Source organism: Scyliorhinus canicula, chromosome 20, assembly GCF_902713615.1.
Source record: "Scyliorhinus canicula chromosome 20, sScyCan1.1, whole genome shotgun sequence".
Lineage (NCBI taxonomy): Eukaryota > Metazoa > Chordata > Chondrichthyes > Carcharhiniformes > Scyliorhinidae > Scyliorhinus > Scyliorhinus canicula.
In genome coordinates, this window is record NC_052165.1 from 36985044 (window position 1) to 36997840 (window position 12797).

General features: G+C 43.9%; 1 protein-coding gene across 1 annotated transcript in view; it reads right to left on the reverse strand.

The window, feature by feature from the left end:
* Positions 1-10716: 10716 nt before the first annotated feature.
* LOC119954876 (coiled-coil domain-containing glutamate-rich protein 1-like) overlaps positions 10717-12797 on the reverse strand; it is a 32600-nt gene continuing 30519 nt past the window's right edge. The window contains exon 3 of the transcript XR_005458324.1: positions 10717-11234. The gene's annotated coding sequence lies outside the window, so the exon portion shown is untranslated. The remainder of the gene's footprint in view (positions 11235-12797) is intronic.

Below are 12797 nucleotides of genomic sequence, written 5' to 3' on the forward strand. Positions count from 1 at the left end.
AAAATAGACCCGGGGAGCGAGAGGCCGGCCTGCTGATCGGTGGACCCCGATTGCGGCCAGGCCCCATTGGAGGCCTCCCTCAGGCCCCATCGGAGGCCCCCCCGCTCTGCGGAGAATCGCATGCCGGTGTCGGGACGGCATGGCGCGGTTGATGTTCTTCTGATGAAAATTGCAGGGCAGTGGAAAAAAACTTTCCCTCTGCTGCCCCAATTGTTGCCCCAATGATTTCTTTAACAGATACATGGTGGTGCACAAAGCAACCATCCTGAAATTTACCTCACCCAAGAAAGAGGTTATTCCTAATCACAAACGGGTTCCAATTCTATCCTTACCTATGTCTACACATGCCACTTCTAGCAGGGGGTCCATGGGCAATGGGAACCCTGGCTCAAGTTAGGAATTTCCTTGTGCTATCGTATCTGGTCAATATACTGGAAGTCACCAGATACAGGTTTTAGTGCAGAAACCTCAACATTTCAAAAATACCATGTCATAAAACCAACTCCAACAGCTATGATATGGTAGGTTTTGAAAATAATCTTGCCTATTCAACTTGCAAACCCAATATGTACAACCAGTAAGGTATACCGACCAAGATCTGAACAGTTTCAAACACAAATGCTTTTAGTTTCTGTTAGCTGAGGCGCCTAAATGTTAACTAATAAGAGTGGAAGTGGAAAGAATGGTATACACTGCTTCGCAATCTGGTGCAAGTGTCTAAACACAAAAGTGATACTTCTAAAAGGTTATATAATTTTTTTTTAAAACTTCATCGTTGTCACTTGAAACACAGCACCATCTGGAGGGGAGAAATTAAGTGGCATATTAAAACTGGGAAAAACTAGCAAGCTACAGGAAACTTTAATGTGTACAATGTACAATGAGCAGCAGAACAAAGCTTAACATTTAAGCAGATTGAATCTCCTTCCCTAACTCAACTCAACTTCTAGTGTGACCAGAAAGTGTTGAGAAATCAATTTTACTCAGAACCCAAAAGGAAAAAAACCTGTATTCTTATTTCCCAGTTTCTGTTTTCCTTTTGGGGAAGAAAAATGGATTTAGAGGCGGAAAGATTTTCGGGAGAGAGTTCCAAGAAGAGACACAACTAGAGAGTGTGCCATTAGCGAGGAGAGGGAAGAGAAAAAAAATAAAGGTTAGAGTTGGAGCAGCAGTGCATCTGAGAGCAGTTATAGGCTGCAGCAGCTGCTTCAGCAGCTTACGTAGGCAGAGTAAGGAAAAGGCCATGAACCGACCTACCGACAAGGATTTTTAAATAGGTGCTCTGGGGGAAAAACAGAAGTCAGCAAAAGCAGAGTTTATGAAGAAAGATGGTAAGCTGGAGTGATGAAACAGTCACGTTTGTAAATGAAAACGACTTGCTCAACCTTGAATGCGGAGGTAGAAAGGTGCAATTCTGATAATTGACAAGATATGGGCAATAAGAGCTGGACTCTTTGAGACTTAATTCAGATAGTGTAGAGACAAACAGAAGGTCAGCAGACATGGTTGAGATACAGCCGGATGTTGCTGGCATACAGAAAAAAGTTGATGACACCTCAGGACACACAGGTCAAAGGGATGAACATTGAGAGAACCAATTGACAATGTACAGGAAACCAGAGAAGAAACATGCATTGCCATTGCATGGTTAACCTTCCCATCTCAACAGAGCTGTTTAATGGAGCAGGATGTCATGCCAAATGTTGAACACTGGTTAAAGACAACAAGGATGGGCAACACAGTGGCCCAGTGGTTAGCACTGCTGCCTCACAGCGGTTAGCACTTCTGCCTCACAGCGTTGAGGACCCGGATTCGATTCCAGCCCCGGGTCAATGTCCATGTGAAGTTTGCACATTCTCCCTGTGCCTGCGTTGGTCTCACCCCACAACCCAAAGATGCGCAGGCTAGTTGGATTGGCCACACTAAATTGCCCCTTGATTGGGGAAAAAAATAGAATCGGGTACTCTAAATTTATATAAAAAAATAAAAAGACAACAAGGATGGATAATCCATCATTTATCACTTGCAGAAGATGTCGCTCAGACAGACTTGGATTTATAGTACACCTTTCAACCAAGCCCAAAGCACAGGTCACTTTTGCCTAAGTAGTAGTAACATGCAATTTGGTATTATTCTGAATTTTAAATTCTCTGAATTTTAAATGATCAGCAGAGTAATTCATTCAACAGAACATTAGATGGAACCATGACAATTAAACAGCTTAATAGTCACACTTTCTGATAATCTATTTTCATCAGGCTACAAATGCCTCAAATTTAAAATACTTTATTCTCTCTCCCCTGTGCTGGAATCCTTCCCAATTCACCTGATCACTGGCATCTGTTTGGGGCTTCAAACCAATGCTCTGGAACACTCTCCATCCACCCCACCCCCTCCCCCAAAATCCATTTCTTTTGCTTTTCTAAGGCTTCCTTAAACATACCTAATAGTTCATCCTTTGGCTCAATGTCAAATTTTCTCACGGGACATTTTTCCTATTTTTAAGGGGGGCTACATAATTGCATTAGATAGAATAACCAGAAATGAATCTCACATTTTGTTAAAAGATACGAAATACGCAAGAACTGTTAAGTTTTGCACAGCTATGAACAAGTTAATGCAGAATTGCATTCATTGCCATAGCAACAGCAAAGATGTGCACAATTCCAGTTCTGATGTCACTTTGACAGACTCTGTAGTTTGAGCAGAACGAAAACATGAGAGCTTGCAAAGAGATGGCACGACAATTTCATACCACAACATTATCACATTGTTAAATGAATTTTGTACCAAAGATAGGTCAAGGACAATATGCTTGTATTATGATGTTGCAGTATAAAATATTCATCCACAAAACAGCAAGCAGCCTACCCACACTGCATGACACTCCTGCTGATAATCCTAGATTCTATAATAAACAATGAAAATTCATTGACCAAAAGCACATATGGCATTCAGCCTTATAGGCTCAAACCCCTGAAGGCTAATTTTGGCATAAGGATTTTACAATGCCAAAAATTAAGCAGCTCCTAATGGACATGAGGAGTGCACATCATGAAATTGTGTACAACCTGTCTCAGACATCTGGTTAATGCAGGAAGAGAGTTAGTTAGGGAAGGGGTTGTCTTACTTGAACTAAGGTGAGTTCAAATGGCAGGACAAATGGGGGCATGTGGGTGCTACAGGTAATGAAATTGTCAACCTGTTTTTAATAGGTCAAAATGATAGTTATATACGGCAGAGAGAGAGAGGCCTCAGCGGAATGGAGGATACAAACAAAACAAATAGTGACTTGAATTTTTAAGATCACCTTTATTCACCCTCAGGCTTTCCCAAGCTATTTCAATTAATTAAGTACCTGTTTGAAATGTTGTAACATGGGGAACTCCTGCCCCTCTCTCCCCACCCACCAATGTTCCTCCATGTGATCCCCTTGGGTTTCCTCATTTGCTCCTCCCTTCCCCCTTTGTATCTCCTGTATTTGTGTGTTCTTATCTGCTCTACCCCATCCCCTGCTCTCCCCCATCCCCTAGTCACGGTTGGCCTCGAAAAGGTCTTGGAACAGGCCGACGAATTGCCCACACGCTTTGTGGAAGCCTTCTTCCAACCCTCGGATGGTGTGCTTGATCTTCTCCAGATGGAGAAATTCCGCCAGGTCTGCCAGCTGATCTGCAGCTGTGGGTGGTGCTGCTGATTGCCAGCCAAGCAGGATTCTCTGGCATGGGATTAGGTAAGTGAAAGCAAGGGCGCTGGCCCCCTTTCTCATGAGTAGTTCTGGCTGGTCTGATGCCCTGAAGACCGCCACTCAGGCACGGCTCCACCATCACCTCCACAAACTTGGACATTGCCTCGCAGAAGGCTGTCCAGAACCCGACAAGTCTGGGGGAAGCCTACAAGTCTAGGCTTGGTTGGCCGGGCCTGCCTGGCACAGTTCACATTTACCTTCCACCTCCGGGAAGAACCTGATCATTCGGGTTGCGGTTAGGTGCACTTTGTGCACCACTTTAAACTGCATGAGGCTGAGCCTTGTGCAGGAGGTGGAGGATTTGGCGCTGCTTAGTGCTCCACTCCAGTGTCCCCAACCCACTTCTGTCCCCAGTTTACCCTCCCATTTTTGTCTGGCTTCATCCAGTGGTAGTCTTGCCCTGTCTAGTAACTGTCCGCAGATGTTCTCTCAGTTCCCCCATCCTTAATTATCACGTCTTCTAATAGTGTGATTCTCGGGGCCCCGGGGTATCCTACCGTCTCCTTGCGGAGAAAGTGCTTGACCTAGAGGTGCCTAAGTTCCTGCCCTGTCGGTAGTTCCAGGTCTTCCGTCAGTTTGCTCAGTGTTGCTAGTCTGTTCCCCCATGTAAAAATCCCTACTGTTAGCATCCGTCACCCCCCACCCCCATCCTGTCTCCAATTTTTAAAAGCGGTGTCGAGCATAGCTGGTGGGAATTTATGGTTTCCTCAGTTGGTGGCCATGGGGGACATCTCAGTTTGACTGAAATGTTGCCTCATCTGGTTTCATGTGGCTACCACCAATGGGCAGGATGTGCATTTTATTGGATGGGATGGAAGCGCTGCCATGGTGAGGGCCCGGAGGGTAGTATTGTAGGTTAGGCAGTGCCAGACCATCCATAACTTCCCCCCTTTGCAGTGTTGATTTGGGGATTCTTGGATTCTTACCCCCCGGCCCACAAACGGCATGATCATTTTGTCTGTTCTGTGGAAGAAGGCTTTGGGAATGAAGATCGTAACAGGAAGAGGAACCTCGGCAGTACGTTCATTTTGATCGTCTGCACCCTTCCCTCCAGAGAGAGCGGGAGAGTATCCCATCTCTGCAGGTCTTTTTTGACTTCTCCGCCAGACTGGTCAGGTTCCACTTGTGGATCTGTATCCAGTCATGGGGACTATTTGGATCCCCAGGTAGCGGAATTTGTTTTGGGCTAGTCTGAATGGGAGTCCCTCCAGCTCTGTCCCTACCTCGCTTGGGTTCACCGGGAATGCCTCGCTCTTGCCCAGGTTTAGTTTGTAGGTCTCTCTTTCAGGAGCTGCACGATTGCTCTCAGGCCTTTCTGTGGTTCCGAGACATAGAGGAGCAGGTCATTCACATAGAGTGAAGAACTCGGTGCTCTCTGCCTCCTCTTTGGATGCTCTTCCAGCTTTTTGTGTCATGCAGAGCCATCACTAGTGGTTCAATTGCTCGGACAAACAGGAGCCGGGTCAGTGGGCATCTCTGCCATGTGCCCCTGTGCAGCTGGACTTTCGCGAATATCTTAGTGTCTACATTAAGTAGTGAAATGGGTCTGTACGATCCGCATTCCGTCAGGTCTTTTTTGGGAATCAGTGGCCTGTGATAGCGTAGGGGAAAGGCTGCCCCACGCTAGCAAGTCTGCGAACATATCCCTTAGGTGTGGGGCCAGGGCCGGCGCAAATATTTTATAGAAATCCGCTGGAATCCCATCGGTACCCGGTGTCTTCCCCCCCCCCCCCCCCCCCCCCTTGCATGGAGCTAATGCTCTCCATGATTTTTATCAGACCTATTTTATACTTTCAGTTCCCCCCGTCTGTCCTCCCCCACAACTAGCCTTTCCAGTCCATCGAGGAACTGTTTCTTCCCCACGCCCCATCGGGAGGGGGCTCGGAGGTGTACAGCCCTCAATGGCAGGTCTCAAATGCTCAGTTGACCTCTTTTGGCTGTTACCAGTCTGCCTCTGATGTTTTTTATCTGCGCTAACTCCCTCGTGGATGCCGGCTTTCTCAGGTGGTGAGCCAGGAGGCAGCCAGCCTTTTCTCCGTGCTTGTAGAAGGTCCCCCGTGTCCGGTGAAATTGGTGCACTGCTTTCCTGGTGGATAGCAGGTTAAAAGTCCACTTGTAGCTTTTTCCTCTCTGCCAGAAGCTCTCTGGTTGGGGCCTGGGAGTACTTTCTGTCTATCTCCAGGACGGAGTTGATCAGTTGTCTGGCTGCCCTCTCTTCCCTGTCTCTGCGAGCCTTATAGGCTATAATTTCTCCCCTGATCACAGCCTTCAGTACCTCCCAGACCGTGGAAGGTGAGATTTCCCTGTACTTGCATAAGACCTGTGATGTTTCCTGGTAGAAGACAATGTCGGCCAAGAGGTCTGTGTCCAGCCTCCATGTGGGGCTCTGGGCAACGCCCACCTCCAACCTCACATCCATGTAGTGTGGAGCGTGGTCAGAGATGACTATCGTGGAGTATTTCGCTCTTACTATTCCAGAAAGCACCAATTAAGAGCACCCTACCTAAGCCCACGCCTCCACCATATCCCCGTACCCCAGTAACCCCACCTAACCTTTTTGACATTAAGGGGCAATTTAACATGGCCAATCCACCTAACCTACACATCTTTGGACTGTGTGAGGAAACCGAAGCACCCAGAAAAAATACACGCAGTCATGGGGAGGAAGTGCAAACTTCACACGGACAGTCACCCGAGGACAGAATTGAACCTGGGTCCCTGGAGCTGTGATGCAGCAGTGCCACCCTTTAAAACATCTATACCATAAAGACATGATGTTTTAATGATATTGGAGGGGTTCACTCCCTACTCCCACATAGTGTAATGGGATCTTGACGGGGCAGATGGTGGGGTGGGGGCTCAGTTTGACATCTCATCCAGTAGACCTCCAAATGTGTAAGTTTGACCTCATAATCCAAAATTAGACTGCAGTGGAGTTCGAAGCCACAAACCTTCTGATATGCCTCGGCACAGAATTCATCAGAAGTTCTACTTTTTCAACCAGAGTAACATCATTTGAAAATGCTCCCAAAAGGTCTGGACCTGGGACCTCTTGGCGTGGTTTAAATTTTGCACTTTGAATCAGTGAATTATTGACACCATCAGTTCCAAGTTATTTAACCAATGTTTATTGAAGGAAGAAATCTTCTTTCTTCCCAAGCGATTTTTCTTGAGCTACAGCTGCTCATCACAGCATGTGCCATTTTAGAGTGACCACATTCACTGTGTCCCCCACCAACTCCTGACAGCTGAGTTCAATGATATGGCAGTCGGTACTTAACTTGTACACCAGAGAGCTGTAAATAGTTTAAACGGCACAAGAGTTGTGTAGACCAGCCTGGTTTGTCAGACCACGCCATAATAAAAGGAACCAGTCACAGGGTGGCAAGTGTTCACTGAGGTACTATGCATTTAAAAAAAATTACACTAACTAGTCTAGTTTTGTGAGGATGGAATCAAAATGTTGCTACCGATCAGAATAAGGAAAAACATCTCAGCTGTATGCCTGATACAAAATTACCCACAAAGTCCTAAAGGCTTAAAAGAGGATTTTCTTTTGAACAGAGTTGAAACTAACAGATTATGTTACTTGATGATAGCGTAAAACCTACATTTTAAATCAGAATTTGACCCTGAAAGAGGACTGCTTTATAGTGCAACTGCTTGCTTCTCTCTGCACAAAAATAAATATTTTCAGAGCTGGAGTTCTGTGAAATAGTCTTGGTAGGTATTATTTTCCAAAATGGCTTAAAGCCTATGAGCTCAAGTATTAAAGATTTTGAGTAACACATAGGGATCACAAAAAAATGGCAACCTTTCATCCTGAAATTAACATACTTTTCTCCCACAGTACACACATCTTAAATGCTCAGGAGATAAACCCGGTACAAACTCTTCAAAACTCAGAATTCAACCCCCACAGGCCCCCCCCCCCCCCCTCTCTTTGTGCACAGAAACAAAAGATTAATCCAGCTGTCCTCAACCTACAATTCCACTTAATTACCCTAGGACAAGGATGGCAGAAACTTGAATTTTACAAAGCATATTTTGTAAACAGGTGCTTTTTCTATTTTGTTGAATGTTGTTACCTCTTAGTTACATTTGTCAGGGAACACTTCTGTTCTTTAGGTTTCTATTCATCACAAATTGTACTTTGATAGTTTTATTATTGACAACATTCAGGAAAAGAAGTGCTCTTCAATAATTGTCTGCGTCCTGGAATGTGTATGTAGGTATCTCGGCTGTTGAGCAATTTCACACAGTGACAATTCACCAAGTTCTGGTCAGTATGTCCCATCCTTGTGCCAATAACATGCATTTGGAAATAGTATAGTTAGCATTGAAAGGGCTCCAAGGAATTAAACCCTGGTAGAACAAGCAAGTTATATAGTTAACCATGCGACAGAGGGATTGAAAAAAAGGGATAACATTGCAACCAGCATACATTTGTAAATTTGACCAGGCTGGTCTTGGTTCTGTGAAAAACTGGCAACTGAGAGAAAAGGAAGGAAGGAAGGAAGGATGGCAAAAATACACCAGATGCTAATGCAAATGTTAAAAGTTCTTGCAAGTACTCATCTGCTGCTTCCTGGCAGCAAGACTATGTTTTCTATTTTTCCTCAGCCAACACAGAGCAGAACAGAGTGAGTTGGAGTTCCATCTAGTGTCCAGTTAAAATATTTCAGTCAAGACACATCAAGCCGCACATTGCATCTTTTAATCAGGGTGCTATGTCTTTTCGTCCGACGTCATTTCGTCCAACGACACTTCGTCCACGTCTTTTTGTCCAACGTCTTTTTGTCCGCCCGTCTTTTGGTCCAACGTCACTTCGTCCAATTATCCAATTACAAATAGTTTAATTTAGTTTTTCAATGTTACTGCTCAAGGATCCTCTCCACCTTTTTCGCCTCTTGAAGTTGAGTTCTGCATTTGTGCTGCTTGATCTCCAGACATTATTAAGATAAGCTGCAGGATATTCACCCATGTATGCTCCAGCGTGATGAGAGCCATTGTATCTGATGGAATATTTGATCATTTCAGACCTGTAATGTCAGAAGCCACTGCCAACCCTAATCACTCGACGAAAATCGAGTTTAAATCTGCTTCTTTCAGAACTGCACTCATTGTCTAAATCCAAATAGACTCCCACTTATATCTGTGTCTGTCGGAATTGTAGAATATCAAATCATCTTGTCCTCTCCCCATGATTCTCTCTCGGGTACAGTTCTGGAAATGTAACTTTTAGGGTATTTCGGGAATTTACCATTTACATCAATTTTAAGTAATTTCGGGAATTTTAAGTAATTAGTAAACTTTTAGATTTTTTAACTGCATTTTTAGATTTTTTAACTTTTTAACTGCATTTTTCAACTTGCATTTTACTTGCATTTTATCAATGACTTGCATTTTAGCAAGTAAATTAACGGAGTTAATTTGTAATTGGATAATTGGACGAAGTGACGTTGGACCAAAAGACGGGCGGACAAAAAGACGTTGGACCAAAAGACGTGGACGAAGTGTCGTTGGACGAAGTGACGTCGGACGAAAAGACGCGACACGTTTAATCAGACAACAAACATGAGACACAGCGGATTCAAACCCAGGTGGTCTTAGGTTGTCTGTGAATTAGTTCCTTCAGAGATTTAGCCAATGCATGGGGCAGGGAGAGGAAATTAAATCTGGAGTGACCCAACTGTCTATACAGACAAGAATAAAATATTGCAACTTTCCATATTGGCAACTCAAGTATTAGGTGAAATTTAGATCAGTAAACAGCAAGAAAACCACCACTTGGAATTTAACAAAATTGTCCTGGGTGATTTCCGTTACCTTTTTAACTTTTGAACCATCTCTAACCACTGTACAGCTGCAGGCCTGCCCACAAAATCCACCAATGTGTTTAGACATATCTCTAAAAAGTTATCTTCTGATTGGGCCTTGGTCTGAACCCTGCAGTATGATTGCTGACATAGTCCTTAGCTCAATCAGGAAGCATTTTCCATGATATAGTCAAATCTATGGGTGGCACACTGATGGAGCACAACTCCAGAACACAATGCTAATGCATTACACTAACAGATCAAGGAATCCTTTTGATTTGATCAACAGGCTGTCACAGCTGACAATTAATTTCAAGGTGATAAAACAAGTTACATGGCCCAAGTTGTGGTGCCACTCCCCAGTGAGTTAGTCAGACTCCTACAAAATTCTATTGAGCTACCTCAGCCCTCTTATGAAGACCACGGAATGATAAATATCTGTTCCATTTCATAAATGTTTAACTTTCCTGTGATGCAAATAGGTAGTGGCATTGTCAGCCTTGGCTCAGTTAGTACCACTCTGACCTTCGAGTCAGGTTGTAGGATCACTTCAGAATTTCAGCACATATTGTTGGCCTGGATAGTACTGAATCAGTGCTGGACTTGAAGGTGCCATCTTTAGGTTAATGTTAAACTGAGGCCGTGTCCTAAGTGAATGTGAAGTACCTATGACACTTTTCAAAGAGCAGCAACAAAGCTGTCCTGTCCAATATCTAGCTGACACCGCCACCTTATTTCATATACCTTATTTCATTATGTGGCTATAGTTACCTATAAACCACTATATTGTAAAGCAATCAAAGGTGCTTTAGGCATCTTAAAGATGTGGAAGGTACTACATAATGCAACACAAGTTCCTTGATATGTTAGGAGACATTAAGCCGTCCCAGTATCTATGGTTAATCCAATTACCACAATTTAACAGCTTGCCATTCAGCTGGTTATGACATTATAATATTTAATGGCTGATCTGTATTTCATCTTCACTTTCCTGCCTTTCTTCCATAAACCTTGATATCTCAACTCAACAAAAATACAACTGATCTCTCCTCCCTTCAATTTTGAACTTAAAACACTAACTCTATCTCGCCACAGATTCTGCCAGAGCTAAGTTTTCCAGCCTTTATGTTTTAATTTCAGATTTGCAGCATCCACGGTATTTTGGTTTTATTATACAAAAATCCAATTGATCTCAAGGCTTAAGAATTTCAATTAACAGTAACCACATGTTGTAGGGGTGGGGGAAAGAGAAGAACACTTTCAGACGTTCTCTTCCCTGTGTGTTAAATCAATGTTCCCTGATTTCACTCCAGAATGGCCTAGTTCCAACGTTAACATTATGTCCTCTTGTTCTGGATTCGCCCACCACATGAAGTGTTTGTGTTGTTATTGGCAATTGTTCATAGCCCAAGCCGTTAACATCCTCTGTTCTTGAAACGTACAGAATTTGAAAGTGATTCGCCATCTGTCTGATCCAATTTCAAAACAGTGTGAAAGAAAATTTTAAAAGTCCAACCATTTTCCTTACTAATTCTCAATTCATTCTTGTCCTTGGGTGTAGCCATTGCTCCTTATGATGTAAGAATTAGTGCTGGTTTATTTCAAATGTTCGAGCGTTGTATTCCAGCTGGGCACGATTTTCTGTAGGCACTTACAGAAAAGCTTCTTACCTATAAGTGGAAAATCAAAGTTAACCCAGACAATAGCAATAGGGACATATTTATTTATGGAGGAGTCCCAATTTCCAAGACATTTGCTACAGTATAAGTCTTCTACAGCCAATTATTGAATTATTGTGGGGCATGGACCATTGCTAATGCTGAATAACAATAGCACAGATAACTGAAGTTTTTTCCCCCACATGTATGACATCAGTGGAATAAGAAAGATAGTGTGATGGATATTTATTTCAACCCCCCCCCCCTACCCCCCCACACTATTGCAAATAAGAGTACTATACACAAATATCCTTCAAGACTATTAATTCTGTTTTTTCCCTACAATGTGTGCACAATATGTAGGAAAAAACATCTGGACCCTTACAGTACAATGGTTTAGATGCAAATGGGATTAAATATGGGCAATTTGCACAGAAAAAGCTAAGAACTGCCATGGACAAAATAAAGGAGAATTTAGAAGGGGATAGATGCTGACAGTATCACTGTATGAAAAAAAAAGAGCACTGTATACAACTGAGCATTCCAAAACAAAAAATGAATTTCCCATCAAGCTGATGTGGGCATTGCTGGCAAGAGCAACATTTGTTGCTCTGCCCGGGAGTGGTGGTGAGCTGCCTTCTTGAACTGCTGCAGCCCACGTGAGGTAGGGACACCCACAGTGCTATTAAGAAGGGAGCTCCAGGATTTTCATCCAGTGACAGTGAAGCGATATTGTTCCAAGTCAGGAAGGTGTGAGACTTAAGGGGAACATTCAAGTGGTGGTAGAAGTCACAGGTTTGGTGACTGCTGTCAGAGGGGCTTTCATAGAATTTACAGTGCAGAAGGAGGCCATTTGGCCCATCGAGTCTGCACCGCCCTTACAAAGAGCACCCTACTCAAACTCACGTATCTACCCTATCCCCATAACCCAGTAACCCCCACTTAACCTTTTAGGACACTAAGGGCAATTTAGCATGGCCAATCCACCTAACCTGCACATCTTTGGACTGTGGGAGGAAACCGGAGCACCCGGAGGAAACCCATGCAGACACAGGGAGAACGTGCAGACTCTGCACAGATAGTGACCCAAGCCGGGAATCGAACCTGGGACCCTGGAGCTGTGAAGCAACTGTGCTAACCACTATGCTTTGGTGAGTTGCTGCAGCGCATTGTGTATAAAGATCATATGCTGCCACTGTGCATCAGTGGAGGAGGGAGAAAATATTTAGTGTGGTGGTTAAGGAGACTATGAAACAGGCTGGTTTGTCCCAGATGGTGTGCAGTTTGAGTTGTTGGAGCCACACTCATCCAGGCAAGTGGAGAGTAAATGGTGGACAAGCGTTTTTGGGGAATTATGTGGTGGGTTACACACTGCAGAATTCCCAGACTCTGGCCGTTTCTTGTAACCATATTTATATGACTGGTCCAGTTCAGTTTCTGTTCAATGCTAACCCCCAGGATGTTGACCAAGGTGGATTCAGTGATGGCAATGCCATTGAATGTCATGGGGCGATGGTTAGATTCTCTTGTTGGAGAGTCATTGCCTGGCACGAATGTTATTTGCTCTATTAGCTT